General features: G+C 44.2%; 1 long non-coding RNA gene across 1 annotated transcript; it reads left to right on the forward strand.

Moving 5' to 3' along the window:
* Window positions 1-899: 899 nt before the first annotated feature.
* LOC310753084 lies at window positions 900-23339 on the forward strand. Its single transcript, XR_014543164.1, has 3 exons — window positions 900-1164; window positions 21141-21282; window positions 22576-23339. It is a non-coding gene; the product is annotated as an uncharacterized lncRNA (long non-coding RNA).
* Window positions 23340-24276: the final 937 nt, after the last annotated feature.

Below are 24276 nucleotides of genomic sequence, written 5' to 3' on the forward strand. Positions count from 1 at the left end.
GCAGTGCAAAGCCAGGCTGGGGAGCCATCTTAAGTTGAGGCTGCATAGGCCTTGTGGTGCATGTGATTCAGATTCTATTCAGTTGAACCTCTGGTTACAAAGTTGGTTGGACAGTGTTCTCGAAGCTACCCAGCCTGAGTTTGACCAGATTGCAGGAGGACAGGAAGACAGGAGTGCCTGGAACAGGTGAGGTTGCAGGTCCCTTATTTGGCTGCTGGTCCCTTATTTTCAAAGCTGCTGGTCCCTTATTTTCAAATCTGTAAGTTGACAGCTATGGGCCAGGCTCCCCAGGCAATCCAATCAAGTAACCTGCCAGACAGGAGATAAACAACGACAAGAGAAAAACAACATTCAAATTTCTGTTTTAGACCACCTTTTAGACCTACCTCTGTGATGTAGGTATGATGTATCTGAGCGGTGGTCTTAGGTTACACCCCTTCTGTATGTATGATGTTTCTGGGGTTGGTCTTGATCTACAGGGTGGCAATTTCAAAAGTCTTTATAAGGCCTTGCATGCCATTTTTTGGGGTCCCTCCTCTCCTGCGGGTGAGGGGAGCACCCTGTTGCAACAGATCAATAAAGATCAAGTGTACTAGCTGCTTTGCTTCTCAATATTCTCTGGTTGGTCTCTGTTATTCTCTCCTACCAATAGGGAACCTATGTAAGGACTCTATATGGGCTCTTGGATACTCCATAAGGGGTACAACACTACTCAGAGAAGACATGTCTGAATGTCCAGTAAGCAGGACCTGCCAGTGGTTATTGGCAGCTCCAGGGCTGCAGCTTAAATGCTTCCACAAGGTCATGGGAAAGTGTCTGGGCTTAGCATACCAAGCCAGCTTGTTTATTAATATTATCAAACAGCATGCAAGGTGGGGAAAACCCACTTAAAATTCTTCTTTGCTGGGAAAAGGCACCAACCTTGTCCTTCTAATGCAACGAAGTGCTAGTTTCCATGCTGTGGCATTAAAAGCAAAGGGCGGAATGCTAACCATGTCTACTCAGAAGTAAGCCCTACTGAATTCAGTGGGGCTTACTCTCAAGTAGGTGGCTTTAGGATTGCAGCCTGTGGGTGCAGCTGCTTCCTGACATTTAAAGAAGAAACCTCCTTCGCTCACACGCTGCTAAATACTCACAGCTTGCCTGACAGACAGCGTTTAGCAAGTAAGCTGGGAAAACTTTAATCTTATCATTTCGTTAATTATGGGCTGGATCAGGGAATGCACCTAATGGAAAGGAGGGGAAGAGAAAGTTTTTGTAAAACATCTCTTTTTTTATGAAAAAGAAGTTTCCTTCGCATTTTTCTTCAGCAAAGGAGTTGATTGCATTGCCCATTTGTTGGGAATCTGCCACCAAAACTAATTGCACTTCCCAGAGGACATGTGATGTGGTGTGGTGTGGTGTGGTGTGGTGTGGTGTGGTGTGGTGTGGTGTTGTGTTGCTATGCTATGCTATGCTATGCTATGCTATGCTATGTTATGTTATGCTATGTTGTTATGTTATGTTATGTTTTATGTTGTTATGTTGTCTTGACCTTTAAAGCCCTTCACGGCCTAGGACCCTCGTACCTACGGGACCGCCTCTCAGGAGATAAGGAAAGGGATAGCTCCCTGTATCATAACTAGGGATGGGGGAATATGTCAAGTTTGGCTTTTCTCCATCTCCCATTTCTCCAACTTTAAGTTCAGTTTTCCACATCATCACATGAAAATTCTACATCTTTTCAATATGAGTTTCTCCTAATATTAACATTTTGCAAAGCAGTTACCCCTAATATAATGCATTTCTGTATGTTACTTTCACTAATATACCTGTATGCCTTTGAATACACATCCTACCCTAGTAGCATTTTAGTGCATGTTACTTGACTGCGGAACGACCTTGCAAAATTCAGATGAGGGCAAAATTGAAGGATGGCTGTGGCTTGGTTTGCATAATGTTTCAGAAAGCAGGAATTAAGTCACTTCACCTTTAAATGTGAACTGAATTGAATTTCTCTTCCATTCATAATCGCAACACGTGGGAAAGTTTGTGAAGTGCTCAGTTCATGGTATTTGTACATGCAGGTAAGTTTGTCATTTCATTGAGGAATATTTCAACTTTAAATGGGTGAGGAGGCAAGATAGTGTACTTCTCTTCTACCAGGTGTTTGGCTAGTACTTATATTTCAGGAAAACCACACAAAAACAGCCATACTGAACCCACTTATCTGAACTCAATGGGACTTATTTCTGAGTAATGTATAGGATCATTCTATAGCACTCTCATCTGCACAGTAACAATTAAGTAACAATTATACCCTTCAACCTGTATACCTGACAGAATAATGCCCACTTGTTTTACAGGTGCTGAAATGCTTAGGATTAATGATCTTTGTTTCATCTTTCATTTCTCAGAAGTTTTCCCCCCTTAAAAATCTATAACTGCTGAATAAGCAGAAAGGCTGAGGAAGTTCATGTTGATGTGAGCTTCCTTAGAAGTCACCAGAATTGTGTAATGTGTTTTAAAGCGATGGTGTGTTGCTTTCTGGGTGTTTAGAAAGCAGATGTCCTTAACAAGCCTGGGTGTAGAACCCTGTTGCTCACATCTAAGGCATGAACGCTGTTATGTACTGAAGTTCTCACCCTGGGCCAGCAGGGGGATACTGTAGATAGTTCAGGTCCACATATGCAAATAAGGGATCGAAAGTGACGTTCAGTGATTGGATAGTTAGAGAAAGTTGTTGCAGTTACGTTGTACTGGAGCTCTATATAAGCAGGCTGGCTGAACCCTTCAGTTCAGTTCTGTTCTGACCTGTGAATAAACAAGAGCTGTTTGGAGAATCGCTGTGTCATCTGATATGTTCATCCACAACTTAACAGATGCCTCTCCACCCTCTTTGCCCCCACAGTGGCCAAGCGGATGCATCTCCAAAGCCCACAAGTAGGCGTCTTCCTCTATTGCTCCACAGTGACTGGTATTTCTGGCTGCAGTTTCAATTCAAGCTGGAATAAAGTACACTGGGAGAAAAAAGAAAGGTGATCTAATTTCGCATAATTCCAGAAGCCCAGAGGGGAGTGAAGACCAGACAGATAAACACAGGTGACTGGTCTTAGCAAATCTTTCTAGAGAGCAAATTCAAAGGAGAGAAAGGCGACTGGGGATTAGCTGATGGCTGTGCAGATGGTGCCATGAGAGGGAGAGTTTTTGCATTCACGGAGCGGCACAGGGCTTCCTGCCACGAGAAGCGATTGTTTGGATTAGACAGTGGGTGTCCATTTCAGCAGATGGGCCTCCAAACCTCCAGGGTTCTGAATGGGCAAGTATTGTGGGGTGGATTTGAAGTGGAAGTCAAAAAGAGGGAAGCTTCTCTGTGTTAACTCATCATCCAGGGAACTGCTGTCAACATTGCATACAAGAGGAAGGAACTGAAGGCAAACTGTCAATGAAAAAGAAGAAGAACTGAAATATTATATGGAAAGGACTAGGAAGGCTGGTTTTTCTGCTGCATGCAGGAAATGGTAAACTGCACACAAACACTTCTTAACACATGTCCAGATGACTTGTTGCCAATTAGCTGAGTTCAACTGGAACTCTGCACATATCCTGTGATTTGGGGAGTCCCTTGCCATGGACAGATCTGCAGGTGTGAAATATACTCAGAGTCGAGAGTGGATTTCATGCTCTTTATTTGGCTCATAGTGGTGAGGAGGAATGAATGTCCCCTCAAAGTATCTGCTTTATATACATTATTTACACAATGGGCTGCATGTGATTGACTAATTCTGGAATTCTCCTGTAGGCCAATCAGGTTGAGGATTCACTTCCATCTGGAGCCGGATTGGGTGGCTCCTGCAGACCAATCATACTGCTGCATTGTTCTAGGACCAATCAGACTGCTGCATTCTGAATCCTATTGTTCTAGGACCAATCAGACTGCTGCATTTTGGATCCTATTCAACTCAGTACATAACAAGGTGGAAGTGCTGAACTGATGTCTTGCCTCGGTAATGAACTGGATGAGAGCCAACAAACTGATGCTCAGTCCAGAAAAGACTAAGGCCCTGTCAGTTGGTCATTTCCTCGATTGGAAGGATGGAAGCTTGCCTGCTCTTGATGGGATTGCAATCCCTCCAAAGGAGTGGGGACATAGCGTGGAGATCCATTGCTGACTTGAGACTCAGGTGGCCTCAGTGGCCTGGAGTGCCTTCCATCAGCTTCATCTGGTGGCCCAGCTGCGCCCCAATCTGGACAGGGACAGACTAACTTCTGTTGTTTATGCTCTGGTAACTCTAGGTTAGATTACTGCAGTGCATTATACACAGGGCTGCCTCTGAAGACGGTTCGGAAACTTCAGCTAGTACAGAATTCGGCAGCCAGGCTGCTCACCTGGGCAAGCTGGTTTGAGCATACAGAATTAAATATACTCAGAGCGGCGTAGTGATTTCATGCTTTTTATTGCAGCTCGTAAAACAGTGAATGAACGCCCCCCCCCAACCCTCAGGCTTTATATACATTATTTACACAACGAGTTCCGTTTAATTGGCTGATTCTGCTTCCCTCCTGGAGCCTGAATGGTTGTTGCATTCTAGGACCCTACCTGCCTATTGTTCTAGGATCCAGGCTTAATACATAACACTGCACTAACTGAGCACAGCTGCACGGGCTACCGATTCGTTTGCAGGTGCAATTCAAAGTGCTGATTTTGACCTGTAAAGCCTTAAATGGCAAAGGACCACAATACCTCAAGGACCACCTCTTTCCATATGAGCCTACCCAGACCCTGAGATCATCATCTGAGGCCCTTCTTCACGTGTCTTCTCTGTGAGAGGTATGGAGGGTGGCAACACAGAAAGGGGCCTTTTCTGTGGTGGCTCCCCATTTGTGTGATGTTCTCCCCAGGGAGGCTTGCCTGACGCCTTCATTCCATATCTGAAGGTGCCAGATGCTTCTCCCAGGCCTTTGACTAATGTAACCATCTGTGGCCTTTTAAACTGGGGAGTGGGGCGATTTTATTATTTTTGTTACTATGCTGTGTGTTTTTATATTGTAAACTGCCTTGTGATCCTTAGACAAATGGTGATATAGATATTTAATTAATTTATAATAAAATAGTGCTGTCTGTAAGCAATTTTGTTCAGCCAGGTCAGTCCGTTTGCTCAATCGCTGCCCCCTGCCCCTGATTTATGGAGACCCACATGATCCACTAAAGAAAGAGAGAAAATGTTATGTACTGAGTTGAATAGGATTCAGAATGCAGCAGTCTGATTGGCCCTAGAACAATAGGATTCAGAATGCAGCAGTCTGGTTGGTCCTAGAACAATAGGATTCAGAATGCAGCAGTCTGATTGGCCCTAGAACAATAGGATTCAGAATGCAGCAGTCTGATTGGTCCTAGAACAATAGGGTCCAGAATGCAGTAGTCTGGTCCTAGAACAATAGGGTCCAGAATGCAGCAGTCTGATTGGTCTACAGGAGCCACCCAATCCAGCTCTAGGTGGAAGTGAATCCGCAACCTGATTGGCCTGCAGGAGAATCCCGGAATTAGCCAATCACGTGGGGCCCATTGTGTAAATAATGTATATAAAGCAGATATTGTGGGGGAACTTCCATTCCTCCTCACCACTATGAGCTGAATAAAGAGCATGAAATCCATTCTCGACTCTGAGTATATTTCAGAAAAGTACGCGTCTAAGATAGAAACCAATTTGAAGGAGTGGAAAACATTTACTGAGCTATTATTTCAATGCACAAAAAGCCCCAGCCCTCTTAGTTTTCGCTGTTGCAGACTCTTCTGCCCAGGTCCTCATCTGGATGAAACAGAACTTCTTTTTGGTGCTACAGACCAACATTTTCGGGTTCCGCATAGCCCATGTGTTTGTGGAAAGACAAACAAAGAACCCTAAGGGTATTTTCAAAAGGGTTGGGTGGGCATTTTCCTTTCTGTGTTTCATAATAGGATGGTGGCTCTTAACTGTGCAAAAAATGCCACACTCCATTTTATAAGGAGACTCTCTCTAACCATCTTGTTTTCAGGAGGGATTCTGCCCTAACTAATGAACTGCAAAGAGAGGGGGGGGATTGCTTCTCCCTCTTAATTTGTTGTGCTGACTGTAAAGTTCAATTACATTAATGGTTTGCAGTGTTTCTGAGATCTGAAGTACTCCAGCTAATTAATCACCCTGGAGTTATATTGTGCACAGTGCAATGAAACACTTAATACGTTGATGAGACCCAACATAGTCTTTTGCACTTGGCGGAATGAATGTGGTGAGATGAATGAATCGCGGGAGGGGATCTCAAAATCTCTCTGCCTTTGAGGAGTGGTAAAAAAATAGTGAGATAATAAGGACGATTATGGCAGGGAATTCAGTATCTGTATTGTGATTTAGAGTGCTCCAAGTACTTTTGCATATGTTTTCTTTTGCAGAATTGCCTTACCCCAAAAGAGCACACTCAGTTGCATCAATTTGCAAAACTGGCACTGTTACAGGTGCACAAAATGCAGGCTTGAGCTTTTTCTGGCAAAGTTGTTGAGCTTTTTAGTCAAAATCGCCATAAAAAATTGAAGTTTCCCCCTATTTCTTAGGGAAATCACCCCAAAAATCAACACTTCCTATATGGGCTGCCATATGCCTGGGTTTTTCCGCACATTTTTGCCGCTTTTCAGAAATTCTGCCAGGATGCCATTTGTGACACCTACGCCTGGGAAATTCTGAACATAGGGCAGCCCTAACATAATGCTTGTTCCTTACTTGTAAGAAATTAGTATTTTAGTCTGGCAGCAACTACCCTTTGGAACTCCCTACCTGTTGACACCAGGCAGGTGCCTTCGCTGTACTTTGCTGTTCCAGACATGTGGAAGTTGCATGGGTGTTATTTCTTTTTTTTTACTGTTGATTGTAATAATCTTTTGTTGTTATCAGTTGCTGTTATCAATAATTTCAGTGTTTTCTTTCCTATTTTTGTAAACTGTTAGGTGGTTACAATCTAGCGATATGTTGTTGTTGTTTAGTCGTTTAGTCGTGTCCGACTCTTCGTGACCCCATGGACCAGAGCACGCCAGGCACTCCTGTCTTCCACTGCTTCCCGCAGTTTGGTCAAACTCATGCTGGTAGCTTCGAGAACACTATCCAACCATCTCGTCCTTTGTCGTCCCTTTCTCTTTGTGCCCTCCATCTTCCCCAACATCAGGGTCTTTTCCAGGGAGTCTTTGCTTCTCATGAGGTGGCCAAAGTATTGGAGTCTCAGCTTCAGGATCTGTCCTTCCAGTGAGCACTCAGGGCTGATTTCCCTAAGAATGGATAGGTTTGATCTTCTTGCAGTCCATGGGACTCTCAAGAGTCTCCTCCAGCACCAGAATTCAAAAGCATCAATTCTTCAGCGATCAGCCTTCTTTATGGTCCAGCTCTCACTTCCATACATCACTACTGGCTAATGATATGTACATTTTGTTAAATAAAAACAAATCTTCACAACCTCGTAAGGCAGATCGGGATTATTATCTGCATGCTGAAGCTGGTGGGGCTGAGTTGCAACAGATTTCCATGAAAGTGCATAAAGAATTGAAGGCAGAAGCAAGCCGGGGGGTTTCCTGTCTCAGCGGGTATTCATTCTGCACTGGACCATAAATGGAAGTCATGCCACATTCAGTGGGGATTAGTCCTAGTTAAGCGTGCAAAGAACTGCGGCCTTAGTCGCCGTGCTACACTATGGCTGAGTGTGACAGGTGTAACAATAAACCATAGTTTGTTGTGAGAAGCCTAGCCTCTCTTGGGGTTCATATGTGGAAAGGCAAAAGGTGGAGTTCAGAAGCTTCCATTTTTGCTTCCATTTTTGGTCAGTTGTAGCTTGTCATGTCACCCAACCTGGAAAGCTGAGGTTAGCATGTAACTATAAATCGAGCCAACTTCAAGCTGCAGTATAGGAAGCTGGCTTGTTTCACAAAATACAATGGTACCTTGGGTTAAGAACTTAATTCATTCCGGAGGTCCGTTCTTAACCTGAAACTGTTCTTAACCTGAATAATAATAGTAGTAGTAGTAATAATAATAATAATAATAATAATAATAATAATAATTTATTATTTGTACCTCGCCCATCTGGCTGGGTTTCCCCAGCCACTCTGGGCGGCTTCCACAAAGACCAAAAATACACTAAGATGTCACACATTAAAAACATTAAAAACTTCCCTGAACAGGGCTGCCTTAAGATGTCTTCTGAATGTCAGGTAGTTGTTTATCTCTTTGACATCTGATGGGAGGGCATTCCACAGGGCGGGCGCCACTACCGAGAAGGCCCTCTGCCTGGTTCCCTATAGTTTTACTTCTCACATTGAGGGAACTGCCAGAAGGCCCTCGGCGCTGCACCTCAGCGTCCGGGCAGAACAATGGGGGTGGAGACGCTCCTTCAGGTATACTGGGCTGAGGCCGTTTAGGGCTTTAAATGGCTTTGAAGCACCACTTTAGCTAATGGGGTCTCCCGCTGCCACTGTGCTGCTGCTGCACGATTTCTGTTCTCATCCTGAAGCAAAGTTCTTCACCCGAGGTACTATTTCTGGGTTAGCGGAGTCTGTAACCTGAAGCGTCTGTAACCTGAAGGATCTGTAACCCGAAGTACCACTGTACCACATTAAATGGTTCAGATGTAATGTTAACTGAAAGCAAAAGCTGACAGCAGGAGGGAGCTAGGCTTGTTCCTGTCACAATGAACCACAGCTCATCTTTGCAGCCACATGTCCGCTGCCCTAATATCACAGAACGATCACTCCAATCCTTACTCCCACATCACAAAGTTGCATTGTAACTTTTGAATTAATATTTAAATAATAATAATAATAGGGACACAGGTGGCGCTGTGGGTTAAACCACAGAGCCTAGGACTTGCCAATCAGAAGGTTGGCAGTTCGAATCCCCGCGACGGGATAAGCTGCCGTTGCTTGGTCCCTGCTCCTGCCAACCTAGCAGTGCGAAAGCACGTCAAAGTGCAAGTAGATAAATAGGTCCCGCTCCAGCGGGAATGTAAACGGCGTTTCCGTGCGCTGCTCTGGTTTGCCAGAAGCGGCTTGGTCATGCTGGCCACATGACCCGGAAGCTGTACGCCGGCTCCCTCGGCCAGTAAAGCGAGATGAGCGCCGCAACCCCAGAGTCGGTCATGACTGGACCTAATGGTCAGGGGTCCCTTTACCTAATAATAATAATAATAATAATAATAATAATAATAATAATAATAATAATAATCCATTCCAACTATAAGCAGCCCCTCCCTACAACTCCCAGAACCATAGGTGGCAGATCAGGGGAACGCGTTATGATCAAATAGAGTGATTGATCACAAGAGGTAGCTCACAGACACCCCATTGGAATGGCAGTGTCCATCAACGGGGGGGGGGGGGGGGCTCGGTCTCCTCAAATATTTTATTGCGGGAGCGAAGGGTCCTTAGGTTCTATGGCTCTGCCTCTGCTTCTGCTCACGTGTATTCAGATATCTTCTCTCTTAGAACCACCCCCCTCTTTAAACTGTCCATTTCCCATTTGAATAATTGTTTGCGAGTGTAGAATGGACATTTGTAATGGTGCATTCTCAAATCCCTCTCGCTTTTCAGCCATCATCCCCACCACCGCAACTTATTATGGAAAAACTGCAGTGATTTTGACCAGTACTTGGCATTCGTTATTGGCATGATATGCACAGACTATAGTAAGAGCACCTTGCTGTGTAATAGGTTTAATACCAGAGCTGTACAAATATTTATTTATGTCTCCAGCAGCACCAGAGTGCGACCTTTAAACGGATTGATGGTTGACTGCAATGCTTTAAGGATAAGTAATAATGCTCTCACTTGTCAATATTTGCTCCATGACAAGTTATAGCTAACAGGCGTGAGGAAGGGTTCAGACGGGCTGTGCTGAAACATCAACATTAGCTAATAACAATAATCCTCGCAGAGGTTTTGGAACGTATATCGCGTCCAAAAGTTCTGCAAGCTATTTTTAGCTTATGTTAACCATCCTTTTAACGCTGCTTGCGTTCGGCAGGCCAGGTCTATTCACTAAATATATCTTCCCAAGTTTTGCATGCTGCTCCAGGGACAGCGTGTTCTGTTTCACTGAGGCGAAACAGGAAGTGCCACCTGCTGTTGCCACTGCTGCCATACCTGCTGGCATTGGCCCTGGCACCAGTGCCAATTTCAGGCAACACGTCACCCAATTTGGGCAAGATCCTGTGCAATTTGGGGTGTGAATTTGGCCCAAATCTGTGCTGGAAGCTGCAGGGTTGCCACCTTGGGAGCTTTTGCCACCTGAAGCAGCTGCCTTGGCCAGCCAGCTGTGGGCTACCCCTGTTTAACCACACATTCCTCCAGGTATTGGCATCTAATGTGTGTTTAAATCCTCTTGGCAGCCAATAGCACCGATGACTCAACTCCCATGGCCCAACAGAGCTCGACCTGGAGCAGAGTTGGCTTTCTGGGCTCTTTGCATCCTGCCAGGTGGCAAGGAGAATTTCACAGGTGCAGGCAGCAGTTACCTGTGTCAGAGTCGGGGCACCTCGGGCCTCTCTGGGTGGCCTTTGGGACCCCACCTGGGAAAGTCAAGTAGCATCCAACATATGCTGACTTAGGAACAAGTGGTCTGCAGATTACCGTATTTTTCGCTCTATAAGATGCACCAGACCACAAGACGCACCTAGTTTTTGGAGGAGAAAACAAGAAAAAGAATATTCTAAATCTCAGAAGCCAGAACAACAAGAGGGATCGCTGCACAGTGAAAGCAGCAATCCGTCTTGCTGTTCTGGCTTCTGTTACAGCTGCACAGCCTGCATTCGCTCCATAAGACGCACACACATTCCCCCTTACTTTTTAAGGAGGGAAAAAGTGAGTCTTATAGAGCAAAAAATACGGTACATTTTCCAGTGGCAGCTTGAAAACAGGAGCAGAGCAAGGTGAGGGCAGTGAGTGCAGACCGCCCTGGGTGTTATTTCCGAGGGGGGTAACATTCGGTGCGCCACCCGCCCATGACTCCCTGCTACCCCAAGCCATCGGGGGAAGAGGGGGAGCTGCGCCGCTTTGCTGGCAGCCTTCCCCTCTTTGTTTTGACAGCCCCGCGCTCCTGGGCTGCTGAAGGAGGCGGGGGGGAGAGGACGGTAAGGAGGCAGGCGAGCAAACAAGCAGAGGGTGGAGGGAAGGAGAGAAACAGAAACTTCCTCTACTCAGGACCCAAACTCTGTAACCCCAAAAAAGCTCAACAACTTTGGCCAACCTCCTCCCCTGAACAATGACAATGGGTAGATCACAGGCAGTCATTTTATACTGTGAGTAGATCACAGTCTCTTGGGAGTCCAGCTAGATTTCAATGAGTGTGTGTGTGTGTGGGGGGGATGACAAGAAATTTTCCGCCCCGGGTAACACCTGACCTTGCTACGCCACTGCTTGAAAAAGCAAGCGATGCCCAAAGTGAGGTCTAAACCGCTTGGAAAACTGCCTGGTCCTGCAAGGCCACTAAATGCCCTTTCTCTTCGCCAGCCAGTGAGCGGTCTGTTCTGCTGTCTCTGTCTTCCCATCACTATGCTCCCCTGGCATGTCTTGCCTCTTTCTACTCTAGCCATCACTCCACCAAGATGTTTCTATGGCAACGCTGTCGAGCCGCGGATGAGACATTTTTATTTAAACCCGAAAGATAACAGGAGACCATGCCAGACAAATTACCTCCAGGCAAGCTGCATTGCCTTGTCAGACGAGGAGGGCTTCCTCCCTTACGCCAGGGCTTTGCACACACCACACATTGAAAGCATGTGACTTCTCCCGCAAAGAATCCTGGGACATGTAGTTGACACCTCAGCTCTGCAATTCCCAGCACCCTTAAAAAACGACAGTTTGCGAGAACAAGAAATATAACAGGTGATAACATAGTATTATGTACAAAGAGCAGAATGTAACATTTGATGTAATAAACCAGAAATGGAAGTTGGGCGAAGTTAACAGGGAGGGGGGAAATTGGAAAATGAATGTTAATGAGGCAAGAGTATTGTTAGCCGCCCAGAAATGGAAACAAGAAGAAATTCCGATGAAAGAAGAATGGCAGACGAAATTAATGGACTACGCAGAATTGGACAAAATGACAGGAAGGATTCGAAACCTGCGGGACCAGAGATTTACAGAAGATTGGAAGAAGTGTGTGAATTATTTGAAGAGCAACTGTAATCAAGAAATTACGCTAGTAGGACTACAAGAAGTTTTGTAAGGAGAAATATACGAAGTGTTACAAAGTAGAAAAAGATAGAGATATTGGTTATGAGTTTGAAATGTAATAGGGAAGATAAGAAATGCATACTGAGAGATTAGATTGGAAAATTTTCAGACAGGATTGATGGAAGTCAAAAATTTGAATAAGATGTAAAAGTATGTTTAGTTACTGTTGAAAATGATATGTTTAAAAAAACTAATAAGAAATTATATTTAAAAAAAGGAAAAATGAATGTTAAGTAATGATATTGGATATTTGTTCTGAGAAAAGAAAATCAATAAAAAATATTTTTAAAAAAGAAACGACAGTTCGCAGGATGCTTGAACTGGGCTTTAAATGTACAGTGTTGTTGCTTTCTTTAGTTTACAAATGTTGATTTTTGTGTGTTGTGTATTGTTATTTTTAGATATCTTTCGTGTTGTTGTTGTTGTGTGGAAAATACTAATAAAATTTATTTTTTTATAAAAAATGTACAGTGTTTATCAGCCCAAGTGCAGAGAGGTGGGAAACAGGGCTGGGCTACCCATGGAGACCTGAGGCTCCAATACTTTGGCCACCTCATGAGAAGAGAAGACTCCCTGGAAAAGACCCTGATGTTGGGAAAGATGGAGGGCACAAGGAGAAGGGGACGACAGAGGACGAGATGGTTGGATAGTGTATTCGAAGCTACAAACATGAGTCTGACTAAACTGCGGGAGGCAGTGGAAGACAGAAGTGCCTGGCGTGCTCTGGTCCATGGGGTCACGAAGAGTCGGACACGACTAAACGACTAAACAACAACAACCCATGGAGACTGGGTGAAGCAGCCGCCTCAGGCGGCAGAAGCCGAAGAGGCAGTAAAGTCATGGGACCCCCACCCAGGGCCAGAGGAAGGGGGTGCGGTGGGGCCAGGCCACCCCAAGTGCCATCTCTGAGAGGGGTGACAAAATGCCCGGCGGCACTCACCGTGGGACCTGAAGTGCGCCTGAGCCACACATCTCTCCTGGGAGTGACGCGGTGGCTTGGGCACCTGCAGGCTCCATGCTGCCCCTTACGCTCCGCCCGCCACCTCCCCCTCAGCTGTATGGTGGCTGAGTGGGAGGAGGAAGGCGAGTCTGCGGAGACCCCACATCTTGCCCTGGCTGACCCTGCCCCAGACGCCTGATCAGCTTGCTCCACTGATGCCCCCACTTGCCCCACCTGGCAGAGAAGACGCACCAGCAGCACCACTGGTTTCTGGCAAGATTTCACTGGTGCGGCTTTGTGAGCGCCACCACACAACCCAGATAAGGGAGGCTCAAACTCGGCTCCGGTTTGTAAAATGGGGGAAAGCAGCAGAAACTAGCATGCAAAGGTCATCACTGGCACGGCTGATTGAAATTGCTACACGAACAGGATAAGTAAATTATTAGACTGTGTATAAGTACAGGATTATCTTTTGCTCCAGCTGTGTATGCACAGGGCTGCTTGGAAAGCACAGCTCGGATTGTGAAAAATATATTTCTTCAGCTGGTCTCCACCCACCAGGGATAGAAATGGCATATTGTATTTTAATATTTTGTTGGAAGCTGCCCATCTGGCTGGGGAAACCCAGCCAGATGGGCGGGGTATAAATAATAAACTATTATTATTATTATTATTATTTGTTGAAGGTGTGCCTAATGCAAAGCTACTGTTTATGTATATAGTGAAAAATTCTGAAAATAAAATAAAAATAGATTTTATTTGTAATTAGTCATGACTAAACTTAAACTTTAATCCACTGAATATTGTCCTTAGCTTTTGCATGGAACAGAACAAAAAGAACAAAAGTTGATCCAGAATTTATTAATGGAAAGAATCAAAATTTGGAAACTTGCCAAGACAAACCAAACCAAATGAAACCCAGTCAGATGGGCAGGGAATAAATAATTTATTATTATTATTATTAATTAATTAATTAATTAATTAAATCCTGAAAGAAAGAGCAAATTCTAAAAAAAACCCCACCTTGGCTTCCATTTATTCATTTTATGAATCTGAAATTCAACTTGGATGTTAGTATAAATGTAATCTTTGATCTACCGTTCTAATTGTTTTGCTTTAAATAAAAAGAAGTACATTTCGTTTAGCTTCCCAGTGAATAAAGAACCTTCAAGCTAAATAAACTTGCTTATACGCTGCCCCATTTCTCAACTATACTGGAAGAGATTAAGAAACCTATATTCAGTGTTCTATAGGGAGTGATTTGGGAAAAAAACCTTAAAGTGTACTGAGAAATCCAGAAATCAGCTTGTGACTAGTGCTGTCTTCCATTGATTCCATTGATTAAATCTGAGATGCTAGAACAATAAACTAGAACAGCATTTTCAGCCTTGGAGGGCAACCCCTATGCCTCTTCCCCATGATTCCATCCGCGTTCTTCTAAGTCACTAACATCTCAAATGACATCTTTGTTTTCAGTGCCTTCAGGCAGATGGAAATTTCCTTCCTTCCTTTGAGAGTCAGTAGAGTAGGAGACTCCTCATTTCGGATTGTGGGTTCAAGCCCCACGTTGGGCAAAAGATTCCTGCACTGGACCAGATGACCCTCATGATCTCTTCCAACGCTACAATTCTATGAAATTCTAGGGAAATTTTATGTATGGTTCAGCTTTATAGATAAGGGCCTTAAAGCTTCAGCGATTTCCTAAACTCCTTTAATTGGTGCAAAAACCTATCAAATCAAGCAGATTAAATGGTTAGGCAATGAGCCTGATGTTCTCCAGACCTTTTAGAGTTGAATCTAGAATTGCCTGTTGTACAAGGTTGCATTGTACCCCACGCAGAACACTCAACCAAATTTCTTATAATTAAACAAGACAGGAAGTGCATGCTGTAAAATTTAAGTGACATTTTAATGACTCACTTTATAATATGAGGGAACAAAGAAGTCTATTCCAGAGGTCATGAGGATCTCATTTACATAATATATCTCTTGTAGAAATTAAAGTATTACACAGCCCTTATATTACAGCAACACTAGAATGGTTCAAACTACATGGGGTGCGTTTAAAAAAAGTAATACTCTCTTCTAAGAAATACAATGGAATTACAAGCTGAATCTCAAAAGTCTATTTTGTGCAATTCACAACATCACAGCAGAAATTAAACCTGGGAGCTGTTTCACATATTGCATTAAAAAAAATGCACACCTAAAAATTTATGTATAGATCTAAACCTATAAATTAGGTAAAGGTAAAGGGACCCCTGACCCTTAGGTCCAGTCGTGGCCGACTCTGGGGTTGTGGCACTCATCTCGCTTTATTGGCTGAGGGACCCGGTGTACAGCTTCCGGGTCATGTGGGCAGCATGACTAAGCCGCTTCTGACAAACCAGAGCAGCGCACGGAAACGTCGTTTACCTTACCGCCGCAGCGGTACCTATTTATCTACTTGCACTTTGACGTGCTTTTGAACTGCTAGGTGGGCAGGAGTAGGGACCGAGCAACGGGAGCTCACCCCATCACGGGGATTCGAACTGCCAACCTTCTGATCGGCAAGTCCTAGGCTCTGTGGTTTAACCCACAGCGCCACCCGTGTCCCTTCTTCTGCTTCTTACTGGACCACAATTCTGGGTCTTTGTTTTTTTAAGTGCTGCATACTCTAAAAAGCAAAGGTTGAGAGCTGCTATAGAGCCATCGCTGTGCACTTCTGTGAGTTTACAGAGGCACAAACAGAGGCATTTTGAAGAAAATGTGTGAAGGGAGAAAGGTCAGAGGGCAGCAATGAGATGGAGAGAGAGGAAGTGTCAATGATGATTGTGGAGGCTTCTTATAACAGATCAATGCATTGGCCGAGATCCAAGAAACACATGGGCCCATCACATGGGAAGGAGATTGTCTTCAGGTTCTAAAACAAGAAATGAGCACAGCAAGGCATCCGAGACAGGAGACAGGAGACATGCTGAAAGATGAATGCAATACCTGCCAGTCAAAAGCTCTCAATATTTAATGCCAGCCTCTATTCCTCGTGATTTTAGAGCCCAAAGGAAGCCCAAGGCCAAGACTCTGTTGGCAGCTGCCGTCTTTGTCCAGCATGAGTAGTTTGATTGCCAACTAGGCTTCTCTTGAAGACTGAGGGAATGTCAGAAGATGCTTGATTTGGGCAGCAAAGCTTAAAATACAGCAAATACAGGTGACACTCGGAAAAGTAGAATATCGTTGAGAAGTTCATTTATTTCAGTAATTCAACTTAAAAGGTGAAACTAATATATGAGATAGACCCATGACTTGCAAAGCGAGATATGTCAAGCCCTTATTTGTTATAATTGTGATGATCATGGCGTACAGCTGATGACATGGCTCCCCAAATCTCTTTTCTGATGAGAGCAGCTTTTGCATCTCACTTGGAAACGAAGGACCCAGAGTCTGGAGGAAGAATGGGGAGGCACACAATGCCCGATGCTTGAAGTCCAGTGTGAAATTTCCACAGTCTGTGTTGATTTGGGGAGCCATGTCATCAGCTGATGTTGGTCCACTGTGCTTCATTGAGTCCAGGGTCAACACAGCCGTCTACCAGGAGATTTTGGAGCACTTCATGCTTCCTTCCACAGACGAGATTTATGGGGATGCTGACTTCATTTTCCAGCAGGACTATGGCACCTGCCCACACTGCCAAAAGTATCAAAACCTGGTTCAGTGCCCATGGGATTACTGTGCTTGATTGGCCAGCAAACTCGCCTGACCTGAACCCCATAGAGAATCTATGGGACATTGCCTAGAGACAGATGAGAGACATGAGACAGAGCAATGCCTTTCCAAGTTTCACCTGTAAGTTAGAATAATAGAGTTGTAAGGGACCCTGAGCACCATCCAGTCCAACCCCTTCAATGCAGAAATATGCAACTGTCGCATACAAGGTTTGAACCTGCAACCTTGGTAATATCAGCACCACACTCTGACCAACTGAGCTTGGGAGAATCATTTTTTAAAATGTAGTGAGCCTAACAACATTGCTTGTTCACTTAGATTCTTCGTTTTCATTGAAACCTTGTCTTACCAAGGGGTGAGGAATCATTTTTTGCTTCTCACTTTTAAAAGTTGTTCTTGTTTCTCATTAGATATTTTTCTCCTGCTGTTCCTACTTAACTTCCACCTTCCTTGACCATTGGTCCATGATGACTGGGGATTATGGGAGTCCAATGGGGCCATAGGTTCCCTATTGAAAGAAAAGTCCTGTTGGAAGAACCAAGGGGCCACTGGGTCCAGTCTCTTTCCCTGTGCACTCGCTAAATATATTCTGGCTTTTCTCAAACTCTACAAAGTGTGTGTGTGTGTGTAGGGATAGGCACACTTCCCTCTTCTCTTTAAGTTACTGGGTTGGTGAAAAACAGTGAGAAACAGTTTCTATCCAAATGCTATTTTGGTTTTATTTTATTTTTTTAAAATGATTTTTTATTAAAGGTTTTTATAACAACAACAAAACATATAACAAATACATAAACAGACAAAAACAAAAACAAAACAAAAAAAAACATGTACCATTTCGAATCTTAATTTCTTATACCTTTCTTCCCCGACTTCCTCATGCCTCCCTTTTCTGTATTCCAAATTCTTATCAATTGCTCAGCAAATCTTCCCTTATTTTAATTTAAATTTAATCTAGTCTTCCTTATTCTCCTTGTCTTAACCCTTACTAATAGTAACCATTTACTTTCCAATCCAACATCATTCTAACTTTCGTTAATTTTGTAATATTTCTTTAAATAGTCCTTGAACTTTTTCCATTCTTCTTGCGCTGCTTCTCTTCCCTGGTTTCGGATTCTGCTCGTCATTTCTGCCAGGCCCATGTAGTCTGTCACCTTCATCTGCCATTCTTCCAGTGTGGGTAGTTCTTGTGTCTTCCAGTACTTCGCAATAAGTATTCTAGCTGCTGTTGTAGCGTACAAAAAGAAAGTTATGTCCGTCTTTAACACCCCCTGTCCGACAATACCCAAGAGAAAGGCCTCTGGTTTCTTAGGGAAAGTATATTTAAATACCTTTTTAAGTTCATTATAGATCATTTCCCAGAATGCCTTAATCTTCGGGCACGTCCACCAAAGGTGAAAGAATGTACCTTCCTTTTCTTTACATTTCCAACATTTATTATCAGGCAAATGGTAAATCTTTGCAAGCTTGACTGGGGTTATGTACCACCTATATATCATTTTCATAATGTTTTCTCTTAGAGCATTACATGCCGTAAATTTCATCCCGGTGGTCCACAACTTTTCCCAATCAGCAAACAAAATATTATGACCAATGTCCTGAGCCCATTTAATCATAGCTGATTTAACCGTTTCATCTTGTGTATTCCATTTCAGCAGCAAGTTGTACAAATGCTATTTTGGTTTTAAATGCAGTGTAAGGAGTCTCTCCAGTAGTGATGTATGGAAGTGAGAGCTGGACCATAAAGAAGGCTGATCACCGAAGAATTGATGCTTTTGAATTCTGGTGCTGGAGGAGACTCTTGAGAGTCCCATGGACTGCAAGAAGATCAAACCTATCCATTCTGAAGGAAATCAGCCCTGGGTGCTCTCTGGAAGGACAGATCCTGAAGCTGAGGCTCCAATACTTTGGCCACCTCATAAGAAGAGAAGACTCCCTGGAAAAGACCCTGATGTTGGGAAAGATGGAGGGCACAAGGAGAAGGGGACGACAGAGGACGAGATGGTCGGACAGTGTTCTTGAAGCTACCAGCATGAGTTTGACCAAAATGTGGGAGGCAGTGGAAGACAGGAGTGCCTGGCGTGCTCTGGTCCATGGGGTCACAAAGAGTCAGACACGACTAAATGACTAAACAACAACAACAAGGAGTCTCTATGGGTGTATATTATATTTTAAAAATGGGGTATCAGAGTTTTTAGGGGGCTAACCAGGTTGGGATAGCTGGGATAGCAGGCTTGTTGGTTTTGAATGTCTTATGTAGATTTTTTTTTCAATTTTGTTGTTCTGTATGGGACAATGACAATAAAGATTATTGTATCGTATCGAGTAACAGCAGGTTCTCCAAGGTCAGAGCTAGCAGTCTTTCCCGTCATCTGTGATCAAAATTGGGGTGCAAAGCTCCACAAGTGAGCTCTGGCCCCCTACCCTAGTGCAACACAGTTTCTTAAAAAAACCCCACTGCCTTAAGAGTGCAGAATGCTGAATATTTTCTTGACGATTCCTTGCTGTTTCTTAGATCCTTAATGATGCACCCACATTCATCGGAAATCTTAGAGACCTGCTGAAATGGTGCCGCTTGGGGGGATGGGAGGAAGGGAGCAGAAGAACCATGCAGGAAGAGACGATGAGCAGCTAAGAAGCAAAGCATGCCAGTGGGCTTATTTTAAAAAATAAAAGGGAAGTCTGCCAGGCAGCAGCAACCCTGTGGCTTCAGTCACTAGAGCGGCTCATGCAGGAAAAGGCTGCTATATTTAGCACAGCACCACAACCTTCTCAAGCCCAAATCCAGGCACGTCGTCAGCAACACAGCATTAGCAAAAGCCTGACAAATTCCTGCTGGTTTTAAAATACTGTCGCGCACTGTTTTCCTCCCCCCCCCCCAACCTGGTGGCAGATTTTGCTCTTTGCGGCCTCTTTTAATGTGGCAACAGATGGTCAGGTCGGTACAGTACATCCAGATTCAGTGCTGGCCTCCCTCTCTGTAAGTCGGCAAAGAGGTTCAGCCGGGTCTTGCTGCCCGCGGGATTTTACCAGGCACAAGGTCTGGGATGACAAAGGAACTGATTAGCCAGCACAGATTTCTGACCTCTGGAGGCTTCTGGGCACGAAGGATCACCCCTGCAATTGCTGGGGAGTTTCTGGACAGGCCCCCCAGAATTACCGTATTTTTCGCTCCAAAAGGCGCACCAGACCATAAGACACACCTAGTTTTTAGAGAGGGAAATCAAGGAAAAAAATCTTATACGCAGCCTGTCCGCTTCTCCCAGAGCTTCTGGGGCTGCCAGAGGAAGCCCGGGTCCCCCCCCAGCCCCAAAGAGCAAAGAAGCCAAGACAGCGAGCAGGATCCATCCCCAAAGAGCAAAGAAGCCATAGCCGCATGCAGCCTCTCCCGGCCGGAGGGGCTGCGCGTGGCTATGGCAATACCCCCACCTCCTGCAGAAGCCCACAGGAGCTGTGCACCCTTTCAGGAGTGCGCGGCTCCTGCAGGCTTTTCTACGAGAAGGGAGAAGGGACTGACTGGCCGCGTCAGTCCCTTCTCCCTCTTGGGGGCTTTTCCTGCCTGCCTCCTGCCTGCATTCGCTCCATAAGACGCACACAAATTTCCCCTTACTTTTTAGGAGGGAAGAAGTGCGTCTTATGGTGCAAAAAATACGGTACTTGGGCAAATCTTGCTACTTATCTGTGCTTTGTGACGCAGGAGGACCCCACATGTCACAAAGGCCTTGAGTGTGGAAACAGAGGGAGCTATGCAGTCCTTTGGATCTGCCAGTTTGTCTAATAAGGGCATTTTTGTGTGTGTTGAGTGCCCTATGGTACACTAAGGATGACTGTGGGTCTTTATGGGTCCTGCTGCTGAAATCCGAAAGTTCACTGCCGCAATATTCTGCTCCCAATGAAGGCATTTTTTTGTTTTGTTTTGCTGCAGCAGCAGTGGCAACAACTTCCTGGCTGCTGCTGCCTAATGGCAGAATTAAAATGGTAGTTTCAAAAAGTACTACATATAGTGCTATTTTACCCTGCAGTCTGTTTTCCAAGGCCAAAATCCTTTTATTGTTCACTCGCAAATCCCATTTAACTAAGCCCCCCTGCAATGCTAATTAGTAGCTTTCTTATAGATTCTGCCCATTATTATTTTTTTGCTTTTAATTTAGTGTATTTGGGGGATTTATAATTTACCGCCCCTTAGTCAGCATCTGTTGCCAACATGCAGCTTTTATTACTTGCTTTCTCTTCCCCATCAATTTGTATTTGATAGCATTTCCCCCCCTCTTATAGCAAAATAAAACTTATCTGAAAGGAAACCAGTAACCAAAGCCACTTCTCCAATGAGGAACTCAAGTTGACTGACCAAGGAGCAATTAATCACTAATTCCTCAGCTGCACTGAACAAGAGAAAGCAGTAAAGAGGGAAGAGTGGGTAAGGAAGAAACTTTTATCTAATCAAATTACAACTTTAATTTAAGTAGCCTTGAAAAGCCTCAGAGCACTGCCCAAGTTGGAAAGGCAGGCACTGTAATGACATTTTATTACTGTGCTGAAAAATAGACATAAATCAGCTATTAAACATGGCAGGAGACCACGCCAGAAAACCAGTGGATTGCAAACATTTGGCCACATCACCAGGATTCTCAGGAAAGTGGAGAAAGAATGACAGGGTCAAGGAAGACAGCTAGTCTTATAAAGAACACAAGTAATTTATTGCAATAGTGCTAGGATAATTCAGATAATAAATCTATCCTCCCCCAGCTGATTTTAACCGCACCATTTTCACCGACCTGTAGAAGGTGCCATTGAAGTATGTGATGTTACATTAAATGTGGACAGAGAACAGTGAGCATCTGGGCTTGGTTTTTAGGAATCGGACAAGACAAGAACCACAAACTGGTAGCCGGCCAGCCCTAAATCAATGCCCCCAGCAAGTTTAAGAAAACCACCACATCCATCTATGGAAGAAAAGAGCAGTTGCAACTAGAGTCCACTACAAGGAAAAATAACCTAGGAGCAGATATGTCTTCTGTATAATAGCTACCAAGAACTTTATAAAATGAGCTGCAGAATGGAAAAAAAGTAGTAGTTTTAACCAATAAAGAAACTTGTATCAAAGTGAGTCAGTGAGACTGCATGCGAGAGAAGCAAACAGAAGCAATTTTTTGCAAAGAGGAAAGGATTTCCATTCTCAGAGCACACTGTGGACCGGGGTGTTTTGTTCCCTTGGACACTTGCACGTTTCAGAATATTCCTGGACCAGACATGTTCGTTTAAATGGGAAAGAATGAATTCCAGACATCGCCATACAACAGAGCAGGGCAGAACGCTGTCCTTCTCGATGAGAATACATTTGATTAATAGTGAAGAGTGTGTGTCCATATGGTGCTCAATATCACTTGCCCTAGAACAGCTGTTTGTGAGATGCCACTTTACTCAGCCTCCTGCAGCTCAGAAGCCAGCAAGAGGCAGCGAGGTATTTTATTTCTGCTCTGCAGCACATCCGTATTGTTGAACGGATATCCATGAAATGCCAAAACAGAAATTCTCATGTTCTGTGGAGTTATAGTTCCCCAAAAACAGATGGTGCCAAAGTTTCAAATTAAATATCCCCCTAGACTACCCAGAAGAATTGTGGCAGTCTTTTTTTTTTTAAAAAAAAACAACAACCATAAAAATATGCATGTCCCAAGCCTTTAATCTGCTGTTATTGCCCCCATTTCAGGAGGAATCTAAAATAATCCTCAATTCGGTCTGATGTTTTACTCTTCCATAATGCTGCACTTCACAATGCTGACCACAATGATGATTTTCTTCAGGTTAAAACCCAAGGAAAAATCTGTACCAGCTGCCTTGCAAAATATCTTTGGGAGAAGAAAAGGCTAAATCCTACACAGAGCAGAGTCCCTAAGGCAGTTTGATGGCACCTTGTAAGCCTCCTTCCCGCAGCCAAGCGGGTGCAGAACGTTTTGCTCTGCTTTCCTTTGGACCACGTCACCAAGACTGAGAGGAGGTCTTGTCATCTGGGCAGCTGAGGACCTCCAGACACACTGCCCAGACTTGCGCTCCAGAAAGGTCCCTTCAGGAAAAGCAATGCAGGAGGCAGCAGTTATGAGTTACCGGTCTCTGCAGCCACAGCAGGTGCTGTGATTCTCCAGCAGTTTGACTTCACCCTTGGAGGCGCACTCCATTGTCTCTCGAGACAGGCAGATGCCAACAAATGGTGATCTTCTACACAACATGAGATAATAGTCAAGTGTGTTCAAATCTCTGGTTTTAATTCTTTAGGTAGCCAAGCACATTGTTAATTTAAAAGTGCATAGCAATATCTTAATTTTAAGGCCTCTGACGTCGAAGCGCTGCAAGCATGTTGCCCCACCTACAGGAAATGAGAGTTACATTTTCTCTGCTGGAGACAAGAGTTCTCTTTGCCAGGGCGGAGGGGCACGTATCAGTTGGTAAGGGCAGCAAGCATGCCTTGCCAGTTTGCTCCTGATTTTGTGTGAGGTGTCCTCTCTCCACAGACACATCGATACCACGCATGATGCGAAGGTGGGAGGAAACGGCTTCATGGGATAAAAGTTCCCTTCCCTTGCTTGGTTCTGTACATATACTTAAACACCAAATAAAATAGCCAGCCCCCTCTAGTGCAGACCCAGTTGCAGAGCCCACCACTCCCAGAACTGTTTGCTAGGGGAAAGCAACAAACCCAAGGTGTGTTTTCTTTTCATTACAGCCTCCATGTTTCTAACCCATGCAAGTTAGAATACAGATTGCTATATGGTACTACTAAACACATATTTATAGAGGCAGCTGAGGCAGGTTTTGCTTCCAATATCTACATCTAACTAATCACTGTGCTTGGAGACAACACTTCCCTCTATCACATCAGATTGACTCTCAATGTCTTTTGCATCTTCTACATAGCTTTGGCTCAGCTGTTTTAAGCTTTTTAGGTTTGGCACAGGGCTCTCTTTGCAGTCGGCTTACAGAAGCCAAGATTCTGGAGGAAGACCCATTTATAAAGGCTTGACCAAGAACAATCCACTCTTAACACAAAGGAAATGTTGTCTGCCTACATCCTAACCCTAATAAAACACTTTCAACCATAAGGCTGCATTTTAATGTATTGTTGCAAACAACTTCTGTTATGGGCAATTCTTTGTTTACCTTGGTTGGCAAGATGTCAACAGATCAAGTATCAGGAGAGGGTGAAAGCATGTGTATCCCTCTGAAATTCGGCACTGGATAGAAAAAACTATTCCCTAAGGGGATGAGAAATTGCCACACTTGGCTCATAGCAGATGGCAAAAAGGCATTTGGAAACTAAGGAGGATAGAGGATACAACATGGAAGCAAGTGTCACAAAGACGTGCCAATATCATAACTGTGTCAGGCTGGTCATAATTCCCTTACAATTATAGAA

The sequence above is a fragment of the Podarcis filfolensis genome (genome assembly GCF_964270895.1).
Source record: "Podarcis filfolensis genome assembly, chromosome: 17".
NCBI lineage: Eukaryota > Metazoa > Chordata > Lepidosauria > Squamata > Lacertidae > Podarcis > Podarcis filfolensis.